The sequence below is a fragment of the Lagopus leucura genome, unplaced genomic scaffold (genome assembly GCF_019238085.1).
Source record: "Lagopus leucura isolate 7727_CA_CO unplaced genomic scaffold, USGS_WTPT01 Super-Scaffold_100008, whole genome shotgun sequence".
NCBI lineage: Eukaryota > Metazoa > Chordata > Aves > Galliformes > Phasianidae > Lagopus > Lagopus leucura.
The window spans coordinates 20,828,987-20,841,383 of record NW_024962265.1 but is presented as its reverse complement, the minus strand read 5'-3'; the positions used below and the strand labels follow the sequence as shown (position 1 = coordinate 20,841,383).

The 12,397-nt window shown below is 42.3% G+C and overlaps 1 pseudogene; it reads left to right on the top strand.

Moving 5' to 3' along the window:
• Window positions 1–10,633: 10,633 nt before the first annotated feature.
• The window catches only part of LOC122180829, a 3,299-nt pseudogene continuing 1,535 nt past the window's right edge, over window positions 10,634–12,397 (top strand).

Sequence of the window (12,397 nt, the reverse complement as noted above, 5' to 3'; positions counted from 1 at the left end):
ACTCTTCTGAGTTTAGAAAAGAAATCAGAAATGCTGCCACTTGGACTTAAAAGTTTTAGCAAGTCTTTATTACAAAGAGGAAAGATGCTGTTGATTAAATTGCTTTATTCAGTCTTGCTCATGTCCCAGTCCTTCTAAAAGAGCTCCAGGCATCAAACATTTTTTGAGTAGCCCCTTCTTTTTGATCAGTTCATTTACTTTCCTTTTAAGCAGGTAAACTTTTTGCTGCTACAGTGGAAATTTTACTTGAGTGAAACTGTTGAATAACATGGTACCAGGATTCACCCATGTAGAAACTTAAAAAAGGACCCAGAACCTCTTTGCTCTGGGGTTGGATGATTTAGTATAGTTTGACAAGGAAGAGTTTTCATGTAGACCAAGGAGCCCAAGCCATGCTCTGCAGTTCTTGCTGAAGTCAAATGGTATTTTGCATGAGCAGCATCACAGTGCCCAGATTCCCATCCATCACAACTTACTGATCCCAATATTTCTGCACAGAATGTGTATTTTGGTGTTTTAAGGTCTGATTTGCATCTTGTTACTTTGAGAAATATCAGTATTCCTAGCGGTAGTTTTGTGCCCTCAGTTACAAAGGTACTGTTTGACTTAAAATCTGTGCGATTAACAGTCATTGGGTCAAATGGTCATTTCCCATAGCACCAGACAGCCGTCAGTACATACACATCTTTAGGTCAGGGGTTGCTGAGCATGGAGAGATGCTGGCACACTGCAGCATTCCTACAAAGGCAGAACTTTCCTCTGAGCCCTTGGGAAACAGGCAGCTTCACACCTTCTCTGCCTTGCTGCTTAGTGTCACTGCTCCCCTGGGCTGCTTCCTGTTCTACTGTTAATGTGGGCCTTAGAGATAGCTAGAGTGTTTGGGTTGCTCTGTAATGACTTCTGCTGAGATGCTGCAGGAGAGGTGTGCCACAGAGCTTTTGATTTTCAGCAAGTTCAGTGGATAACAGAAAAATGAAGGTAAAATCTTCCTTGTTTTAGTTTGAGAGAAGGTGGATTAAAGTTTAGAAGAAAAAAAGCTAGGATGCATTTTACCTTAAGCCAGCTGGGTGAATAAGCCTTAGGTCACATATATGGTCACCTGTAAGAGCTTTCCATTTTTGTATACTATCTCTTTTCCATGTCTGGAAATGCAAAACAAAACAAAACAACAACAACCAACCTCTGAATTACAAAGCTTAAATGATCAGTAGGAAAGCCATATAACAAGAAAGAAATAGAGCTACTTCAGCTGGGTATTATAGCCTATAAAATGTGGCTTATGTTCTGAGCAACTGAAGAAAATGTTGGGACTCATTTTGTTCTGCTCTATTTTGATGAGCTGATGAGTGGGGCTGCAATCTCAGTTTGACTTCAATATCAGCTGTATGTGCCACTGACATCTTCTTCCCACACCCAACCTTTTCTTTCCCTCTCATGTTTGTATCACTGTGTGTTCTCTCCTTACTTCTGTTTGGGTGTCTCCAGTGGTTTGGGATGGGAAGCCATCCAGATCAAAAACTGAAAAATATAGATAGGCCCACAGTGCATGTTCTTAAAGCTGGGTTAATTCCTCAGTCTGACTCACATCGTGACTGAGACCAGGCTAAGGAAGTGGGTAAAACCCATAGGGAAGTGGTAGTAATGCTGCAAATGGAGTATTGCCACTTAAGACAATATACCATGAGTAATTACCCCTGGTAGGAAGGCGGCAGCATCAGTTGTGGCTCACCCAGCCCATCTCGTGGAGGTCTGTATCACATTGTCAGCTCCTGGGGCAGCTCAGGCACTCTGTGTGGGACACGGGGTGGCACATGGCCCAAGGAAGGTGCACTGGGCAGCTGGGGCACCTGCTGGGCTCACAGAACAGCTGGATCCCTATGACCAGCCCAGATGTGGGTGCCTCACCTGATCTGAAAGTCAGGGCATAAACCTCACCTGGAACAGGGAAATTCAGAGAATGTGAATGTTACATTTAAAAATATTAATAATTTTAATCTAATTTATGCTTTCTGAAGTCCCATTTTGCCACTTAGTCTTTAAGATGAAAATAGAAGAGAAAGTCTTGCTGGCTGAATGTAACCACCCCAGCATTTCTGTGTTTCATTGGCTTTTTCCTAATGCAACACTCTGCTGGACTCAGACAGGATCTATAAATGCAGGAAGAATAATGCTAGAGGAAAAAATATTAAAGGCCCTCACAGATAAAGGTGACAGAATAAAATCTCAGTTTTGGAAAGCTGTGCCTGAATAAATGTGTATGTATATTTTTTTTCTGTGTTAAAATCTCCTTCTTAAAACAAAGTTAAAAAAGAAAAAAAAAACCAACTTAAAAATTGCTTCAGTTTGGCACTGGAGGAAGTTAGTGTGAGTAGCGAACTAAAATTGCACATCGTGTGCAATAAGAATATGTATGAAAAGATTTTGCCCAAGAAACCTTGATACACTTTACGGCACTGTGGCAGACACAGCTCCTCCTGTGTTTACATTTCAGGAAAAGTAATTTCCCGTCAATCTGTGCCAGAGTGGGAGCATTTGCAAACACAGGTTACTCTAAAAATAAGTTGGAAGTGATGTAGTTTTGTACTCTTCGAAGAATGATACAGCCCGGGAACCATACAGCTTCTCAGAGATGAAAATCCTGTCTTAAAAAATAATCAGAGCAAAACAATGTCACACACTGCTTAATGAGCTTAAAACCATGAGCTTGTTCTCGCTCAGCAGTGGCACTGCACGTTCTCCACATACCACTGCATGCAACAATAAGGAGCATTTGGAGGTCAGATTAGGAAAGGGGAAACTTTTTGGGAGCTTCAGAAAGTCAGCGTGAGTTTGGGATTTAACTCTGCTGCTTTTAATAGCTGCAGCACACCTGTATATCCCCTGTTAGGGTTGCCAGAAGAGTTCCAATGCAGCATTTCTATGATTCTGTGAATATACCTTTGAACAGGTAACAAGAAAGCAAGGGGTATGTGTGTGTTCATATACACACGTGTGTGTGTTTGAATGAACATCTGCGTGTGCCTGCTGTGACACGTGTCTGTCCGTGTCTGTACGTCTGACTTTGCCCCAGAAGAAGGAGCAGAGCAGTGAGGGAGGCACGAGGCTTTGTGTTCTGTCTCGTGGGAAGGAGCTGGAGGCTGTTGCGTAACCTTATAGCTTGGCACGTATGGCCCCGCTGAGGTGCAGATTATGTCCATTATGTAACCACGTTTATACAGGAAGCTGACAGCATCCAAAAAGCTAAAAATAAGCAGACCTCTGTAATTTCAAGGGACAATATCTTACACTTCTCACATACGGCGGCTTTCGCTTTCAACAACAAAAACGGCCTTTTTAGACCTTCAGTTTTTAGTTTAGGATGATATTTTATCACATTAGCAGCCTGGTTTCTCCGAGAGAGGCAGAACTCCTTTCTCATTTTTCCATTACAGCATAGATTCTTCTGGTTTTTATTTAAGGCAATGTCTTCTGTCTGTGAGAAGCAAAGCAGCCCAGAGTATTGGTTCTGCTTTTTCTCCACAGACAGCCAAGCAGTCTGACATTTTTGGGCAGCTTGTGGAAAAATGACATTTGTTTGCATGATAGTAATAAACTTCCCAGTAGATTAGACAGCAGATTATTCAGAGCATTTTTTACATTGCTCCTTCAAATGCTGGGCTCTGAGACAGAAAAAAAAAAAAAAAAAAAAGACCTTAATGAAGACCTTAGACCTTAATGAAGTTGCTCCTTACTTTGTCTGTGCGTTAATTTGCCCAATATTTACCTCAGGCAGGGAAGCGTCATGCTATGGAAACCCTATGGAACCAAAATGTCAGTCCCTGACTGAAGTAGGGGCAGTGATGTACAAGGAGGGCAGCTCATTTTTCCATACTGACATTGCCACCTAGTCCTGCTCCTAATCTGTTTCCCCTTCCCCCTACTCCCACACCTTATATAGCTGTGTATATCTCACCATGTAGAATGAACTGCAAAATATTTGTGGATGCTGGGGGAGTCCAGCATTTCTTTTCTGCCCAGGGTTCCTGCAGGACATGGTAAAACAGTTACCTCTGACCTTCTTCCTGCCTCTCTTCACCCTTACCAGGCTGCACTGGGAGCCAGGTACAAGCTGGTATGGAGTCAGAGCCAGCATGTGCCACCTTACTGCTCTGTCACACATGCCTCCAAGCTTGGAACTGAGCAATGCACAAAAGTCCCACAGAGTCATTGAGCCAATGATGATGGCCACATTGGGTTTAATTTGTACAAGCATGTACTGAAGGCCTGCGAAAACTCCACAGACATATCTTCTTAAGTAGATAACACTTGGTTCAAATCCTGATATTAAATTGACCTGATCGTAGTGAAGGTGCTAACTGGAGTGGTCATTACCCTGCTTTTGATTGCAAGTACTTGATCTGTGATTTTCCAAAATGCAATATCCTATTTATCTTGTGCTTCTACAGGGACACAACCCCATCTGATTTAAGATGGTGTACGATCATTGATTTGAAGTAGCTGAAAATCAGACATGAAATATTCATGCATGCTTTGTGCATCATCAGATTTTTCCTTTCAGGCTGGCACTGGCCCATTTGTTCCTAGCACCCACCAGCTGCTAGAAGGATGGTCTGCAGTAATTCCTTAAAATAGCAAGTATCTTAAAATACTCTAAAAAGCAGCAGGTCATATGGCTGCAGATGATGAATAGGCTGCACTGGGGTGTCACCATAGAATGAGGCTCATTAGATTTGTTCAAAGTCCCCTGTTCGAATCCAGCCCCTACATGAGGCTTACCAAGGTTTACATGACTCCTGTTTTCAAATAATTGCAATAATGCCTTGCACTGGCAACACTGAATTGTTGTGTTTCCTCCAACAATAACATTTAGTTCTAACGAAATACTCAGCTGGGGGGGCTGGGAATGAATCAAACGCCTTTTTAAATTCTTGCTGTTGCATTACAGTTATTCTGTAGGAGTGGGAAGAAAGGAATGTCGCCTGGACCTGCGGGTGCTGGGTGCAAGCTGGAATCACTGCTGTGTGTGCAGGCTGTTCTGCAAAGCCCAGGGCTCCAATCTTACCCCAGTGTGAATGCAAAGAAACTCTGCTGGGCTTGCAGGAAACTTGGTGGGAGGAAAAGTAGCTCCCTCCCGTTGTGCAGGGTAACCTTTTGTTTTATTTCTGTAAGAATGATCAGAACATTAAGCACCATTTATTTTTGTATTTCAGTTATGACTTACTTTACAATTGAATTAGGAAAATGGACTGAGAGGAAAACTATTTCATAATAGAACCAGTTCAAGTTAGCACTCATCTTTTGGTATTTGCTATTAGTGTTAGAAACACGAGAAAAAGGATGACAACATGCCAAGAAGACCACATCTGGTCCATAAACGAACAGTGTTGCAGGAAACCTGGGTGTCCCAGGAGTTAGAGTTTAAGCTCCCTTCTGACCACAGTCTTCACATCCAGAGGCTGATGTATTCTCAAAGAATGTGAAACTCCTTTGCTTTGCACACGGTATGATCTTTATAATATTCTAATGCATTATCACATGAAGACGATGTGATAGAAACACGGACCACTCAGGCTATTCTAGGATTCAGGCCATAATATTTATTCTATAACATCAGCATCCAAAATATAGCTCTGAGTGCAAAGGCTACCCTCTTTGGCAAAGGAGGGTACTGAAAACCTTTAGACTTGAAGCAGAGGGGAGCTTAGCCAGGATGGACCTAGGCCAGAAAAGTCTTTTGATTATTTCAGTATGTGCCAGAAATGGATCCAGTTACTGGCATCAAGAGGACCATGGAACACAGAGCTAAGCATAAAGACTGATTATATGGATGTTTCAGAGTGCCATTAAATCAAACCATCAAGCCAGCGGTCTCTTTGCTAGGTCTATGAGCCTCATTTCCCAGGCTGGAATTCTGTCAGGTGTAATTGTCTACAGATGAGAGACATCTATGCAGCACAAAATGGACAAAAAGTAAATGACATGAGGGCACTTGATCAGTTTTCTTCATATTTGATATTCAGGACTCCATCTGTCTAGCAGACCACCAGAATACAAATGCTCTCACAGTAGATAATAACAAAGTTCCACTGTGGTGGCAAAATGAGCTGAGATATCAGGGCAGACAAATTCTGAGCCACTCAGAGGCTGGTGTCTTGTTTGCTAAGCTCTGCTCCCCTGTCTAACAGTCCCAAACTTTCCTCTTAATAGATTAAACTTTACTGCAAAATTGCTACAGGTGCCTATATTCCAATATGCCATAGGTGTTTTATAATGCTGACTTAGAGCTTTTGATGCTTTATTCAGCTTATTCCTCAAATGTGCTATGGGAAATAGCTCTTCTGCAATATTCATACTGAAAGGTGCCCAATCCAGGCTTCAAAACACTACAAAATATCCCATGGCTATTCACAATGCTCAGAATTCAGCACCTTCATCAGGATCAGTGAAGTACTGTGCTAAAATGGTTTGAATCTCAGCTACAACCAGCCACCGATGCCACTGAGTCAGTCAGATAATGAGATCCTGCTCCATTTATATTAATCATTATGCTGCATATTCCCCTGCCTTTGCTGACCAGAGATACTCTGCAAAATCTCATCTAGGCAAATAGCCAAAGGACACACTCAGTGGTCTAATGAGCCCCCACCCTTATTAAGGAAGGAAGAGCTGGCAGCAATGCATCCTCCCATTCTGTCCTTCTTGAGGCTTCTGCAAGCTCTGGAGTTTTCAGGGTCATCTCCCTCATTTCCTTCATCACTGACCTCTGGGCATCTCTGAGCATATTGCTTCCAAATCCAGATCAGGCACAGCAAGCAAGGCTCACTTCTGACAGCATGACTTAAAGCAGGCAAAATTTGTTCCAGCTCATCCAACTTCTGAGTGCATCAGCTTGAGCTTTGTTGATAAAAAGTCAACAGAAGGTAAAAAAACAGGGAGTGAATTGGATCTCAGGGGCATGAAAATACTTGTATAAACTATGTGTGTCTTTGATAAGGTTGTTTAGTGACTGGTGGCCTGTTGAGACGGCCTGCTGTAGGCCATCAAGGTTGTGCTGAGTCAACATCATGCTGAGTAACAACGTTAACCAGAAAGAAGTCTTTTGTCATCGTTTGTACTTTTCCTAATCCCTTGATATGAATAGCATAACATCACTTGTAACGTTTCTGTTACGAGACAAATGCCAAGGTTTGAAAGCACATCTCTCTATCCTAGATTAACTGGGGTAGAGAGATACGGAGTTTACTTAGTTTGATGAACGCTTTTCTTTATCATTAAGTCAGTTCTTTATTTTCAGCAGTCTTTGGTTCAATTAATACCCTGTATGTCCATCTGTTTTAAGTCAGTTTCACTAGTCCTAGCGAGAGCTGCGTGCTTCCCAATAAAGACATGTATCTCCCATTATCTTTCTGCTCTCTGCTGGGAATGGCTGCTCACTGGGCACTCAGCTGGGCACCAGGACAGGCTGCCTCTGTACTGGCATATTTTACAGAAGAAAATATGATCAGCAGAAGAGGTATAACTAGGCACACTCATCCTGCTTTTTGTCAGTGTCAGGACAGATAGAAATGAAAGCATAAACAGGAGCATGTTTCAGTGTGTGATGCCATTCTGGACAAGTAAAAGCAGATCTGGAAAGCCTGGGAGAAGGAAGAAATATTGAGAAGATCCTGGGCATGGGGCTTCCTTTCTGCATGCTGAAAACAATGACTGGAGCTCCTGCTCCTGCTGGAGTGTGTGTGTGCCTGTGGTTGCTGAATGCTGCAAGCGGAATGGGCTCAGAAGCCAACCATGTGCTCACACAGGAATATGAAATGGCAATGGCTTCCTCCTTAACAATGCAGCAGCCACAAATATGTTTCCGTTAAAGTCCCCCACGGCAAATGATTCTTCTGCTTCTCGTGACTTTGCCTGTGAAAATCAACACGTAGAGGTCCTGTGTGGGAAGGCCTCACTGAAACGTGGGACACGTCTCCCAAGGCTGTGCCCAGCCCTGCTGCCCACATCTCCCACTGCAGACAGGGACAGGAGAGGAGCAGAAAGGCAGGAGGTGACGCAGCACTCACAGGGCAGACTTAATATTGCAGTTTAAAATTGCGTGCTGCGATTCATGAAAAAACAATTGTAGGGTTTTGCTGCCCTCTGGCAGGATTTTCTTGCAGCTCTGATTCTCTGTGAAATCCAAGCGCGGCGCTCAGTGATGGTGCTGAGCAGCCCTCTCTGCTCATAGAGGGCAGCACCTGGGCACTGCGGAGACCTGAAGGCTTCCCTGCCTTTCCTAGCTGCTTGGAGGCACAGCAGAGCAAACTAAATGCCGCTGGGCAATACTGCTGCAGCTTCCCTCCTGGAGGTGCTCCTGGAAAGCCAGAAGCATTTGCTGTTCCCAGACAGAGGCTGGGGTACAGGGCAGAGCTGCTGTGCTGGCAGGAGTCCTTTGTCCCTTCTCATCACTTCTGTAGGGCAGCAAGGCTGGCCCTAAGTCTGGTAGTTCTGTTGGTTGCTAGAACAACCTCATAATTTCCCAGCTTTTGCCATTCATCCTTCTAGACAGAAAATTCAGTTTGACCTCTAGTGTTGAGAGTCCCTGAATGGCTGTGCTGAATATGGTTTTGTGGTATGGCATATGCTTTCAGAGAGATACTGTGTAAATTAGACTGATTTTCATTAAAGTCATTTTCCAGAAGGCCCATTAATGCCAATATGCCTTTTGTGGATACATGAATAGTTGTTTTGAACACCTGAGCCTTCTCTTCACTAAATGCACAGCAAATCTTAAGAGGTGGGATTTCTTTAATGAAATGCTGAATTCTGCTCCGTGTTGGTCCTGGTGACTGCCTGCATATTCAGCAGAAGGAACAGAAGGAAAAGGCATAGCTAAAACATCAGATGACTGTCCTCAAACCACTCATGGCATATTAAAAAATACCTAGGTTGCCTTAGGTGTTGATGTGGTTTTTTTGCAGGTACCTGAAATGAAGTTGTGCTAGCCCTATCCTAAAATTGTAAGGAAATAGGAGTGTGGAGATGTCCATAAAAGTACCCCAAGTACACAGATATATCTGATTGATTTTCTGGTTTGAGATAAAGAAAAGATAACATGTACCTGATAGGAATGCACTTCCTGTTCCCATTAGTACATGTAATCATCTGGCTGCCCATTTGAAACCCATGGTCCTCACCTCCAGTGAGTCACAGTCCCAGAAGAAATGAACAGATAGGCAAGGAAGGAGGAAGAGGTGGTACTCAAATGCAAACCCATCATCATCTCTGATAGTTGGTTTTATGGCTTTGTGGGATGTCCTCAGGGTTTTGAACACAGAGGAAACCTGGGGTTGGAGAGTGCATAAGAGCAAGAAAGTGACATCTGTTCTGATGAGAAAGCAAAGCAGAGGAAGTTGTGGCAGTGCTAGCCTCACAGAGAGGCTCAGTCTCTCAGTGTACCTGGGAAATGTCTTTACCACAGAAGTCATTTACTCTGTAAGCAAAGAATCATCACAGAGAATAGATGCAAAGACACTATTACAGCTTAACAATCTATTACTCTACAGACATACTGAACACTGTAAGCTCTCTGTGGTTTTTATCCTCTTGTGTATTAAACTCGGGCTCACTGATCTAACTGAGCCCAGGCATACGAATAATCAGGTGATGATTTTTTTAATTTTTTAATTTTTTTTTTTCTGATGGGTTTATTGGGGTCTCCACTGTTCTCCCTCTTTCTCTTTCCCTCCATCTTTCTTATATATACACATTTTGCTCTTTGCCTGATTTTCTTTCTTGACTAACACACGCATGAAAAGTAGTGACCATGGGACTAATGATTCTGCTCATGAAAGAGGTCTCAGGTTTTGGCACCAAAGTCCAGTGCAGTTCCGTGCAGAGCTGGTCTGGAAGGCGCTAGCTCAACGCAGTAGTGCAGCCAGGCTAATGAATAGCTCAGAGCAAGCTTTCATAGATCTGCTTTATTGCTGTCAGGGGTCTGAACTTGTATCCCTTTATGGTACTGCACAGTGACAATGAAATACTTATGCTTATTTAGAGCTATTTGGAGTATCTCTGACTGACTTGTACTAGGCAGGTCAGGGGCATCCACAAAGCTATGAAGACGGTGATAGAAGCTAAGGTTTGATTTTATAGTTGCCTTTATTACTTAGAGAGCTTGAAGGATAAGAAACCATTTCTTTATCCATCTTTTCAACTGTAGCAGTCACTAAAACTCCCTGAGGCCCACAGGAGTGAATGGTAGCATCCTTAGTGATTTCAGTAAGATCCAAACTGATGAGACAAGCTGAATCACACACTTACTCTGAGGTACTACATATGAAAATCTGGTACTACATCTGAAAAATCTATCCCTTTGTTTGAATTAGCTTGTGTCTAATTTGTTTATTCAATGTTTGTTAGCATGGTAAAAACAGCTATATATGGAGTAAGTATTGATGCCTCTTCTGTTACATTTTACAAACTAGAAGGTCTGCGTTATGTTGTCTTTGAAGTCGTAAAGTACTGCCTGAAAATGGGATACTATCAAGCATTATTCACATTTCAGCCCCTGCCATGAGTGTGCATAACACTCATCTGGACTTCTCTTGCTGTGAAACCAGTCTGACTACCAGTTCTGGAGAAGAAACATTTAATGGCTGCCCAGAACACACTGAAAGGCTTGTGCCCCCTGAGGTACGACCTAGTGCTGAACCTGAAAATGTTTCATATAACTGGGAGTATATTAGCTAAAGCAAGAGGGCAGAAAACACTAATATGTTTTATTTTAATGAGCTTGGCTATATCCCTGGTATGCATCACAGGAAATCCGTGTTAATGGTGGCCTACCCCAGACCTTCTGTTTTCAAACATCTGGAGAAAGACAGCTGTGACATTAGCTATGACATTCCAGCTAAGAACTTCCATGGATCAGCAGCCATGGACTGGGAGCACTGGAGACCTCTGTGAGACTGCAACTGGGATACAGAAGGTGTTTACAGGAAAATGTACAGAAAATTAATTTAATGGAAGAGAATATTTCAGCAGCTGATGTTGAACATTTAGCCAGACTTTCCTTTGAAGAAAGGCAAAACCTTTTATGGGGAAACAATTGCATTAAGAATAGAAAACAAGACAAAGGGCTTGTGGGGATATTATTTATACCCTTACCATCACAATTACAATTTCTGTGATCAGAATTGCACTGGTTCCTGCCCAGAGAGTGAAGTTCTGAGGAAAATAAACTTTCCTGGCTCTGGGATAGAAGTGCATCCTTTTATCCTTTCACTGGCATTAATAAATGCCTTGGAAACACTAAAATCTTTCTGCACTTTTCTCAGCTTAGAGCTGATGAATCAATAAGAATTTTCTCCATTACATCTCAAAGTTATGCCTTCTCCATATTTGTGCATAGTTGTCTAGGTTATAGAGAAAAACCTTTACTATTTCTATTTGTTGTAAGCTCTTGCTGGAACACTGTGGGCTTCATTTATGTTCTAACCATTCTTGCAGATGGTACATTGAGATGGAAAACCTCCATCTTGAGCCAACTTTGCTAGTTGTCTCCATGCTAAAAGAGCTCAATGTTTTGAAGAAAAAAATGCAGCCTAAAATACTTTTTTTTTTTCTTTAGTTTGTCACTATGCTATACTCAAACATGCATTTGAATGGATTAAAAGGATTTCACCAATCTGATGTAGAATGCAGGAGGAAGTTAATACATTAATCCTCTCTGGTGTACTTTCTTCTGCTCAGGTATGCAATCACTAACTAATCCCCAGATAGCTGCCTTTTTATAGAAAAGAAACTGAGGAAAAGATGTTAGCAACCTGTTCACTGTTACAACTTAGAAAATTGCTCAGGTTAGATATTGAAACCAGGAGCCTTTCTGCATTGCTTGGCATAGAAAGCACCAGAAGCGAGTACTGCTCACATCAGCTGAAACACACACAAATATTTTCAAGACCCATATCTTAACATAGTTCTTCTTTACTTAACTGTGGATATCTTCTCAGAAATTCCATGAAGATAACAGATTTTTTGTGAAAAAGCAACATAAACCCTTCTGTTACAACCCTGGCTTCCTTTTCCTGCTATACCAGCAGGTCTCAAATTGGGTATTTCAGAGTTTAGTAAATGAGCCATAATCACTTTTTAAAGGCCATTTTCAGCTTTTCAGCCAAAGTACATAGCAGCTAAACTGGGAAAGAGAATTTACTCCCTCTATTAGGTCCCACTACTCCTCTAACATTGCCATCACCTGCTACACTACAGTTGGAATGCATTTGCCATTCCTTTCTGAAGGCCTGGCTTTGGGCCTCTTCGTGTGTTGTGAGGCAATGTCCTTGTTATCTGTTGGGGATGGGAGAAATGGGAAAGGATCTCAAAACAAAGGTAGAGCATTATCTGAATACAGCTG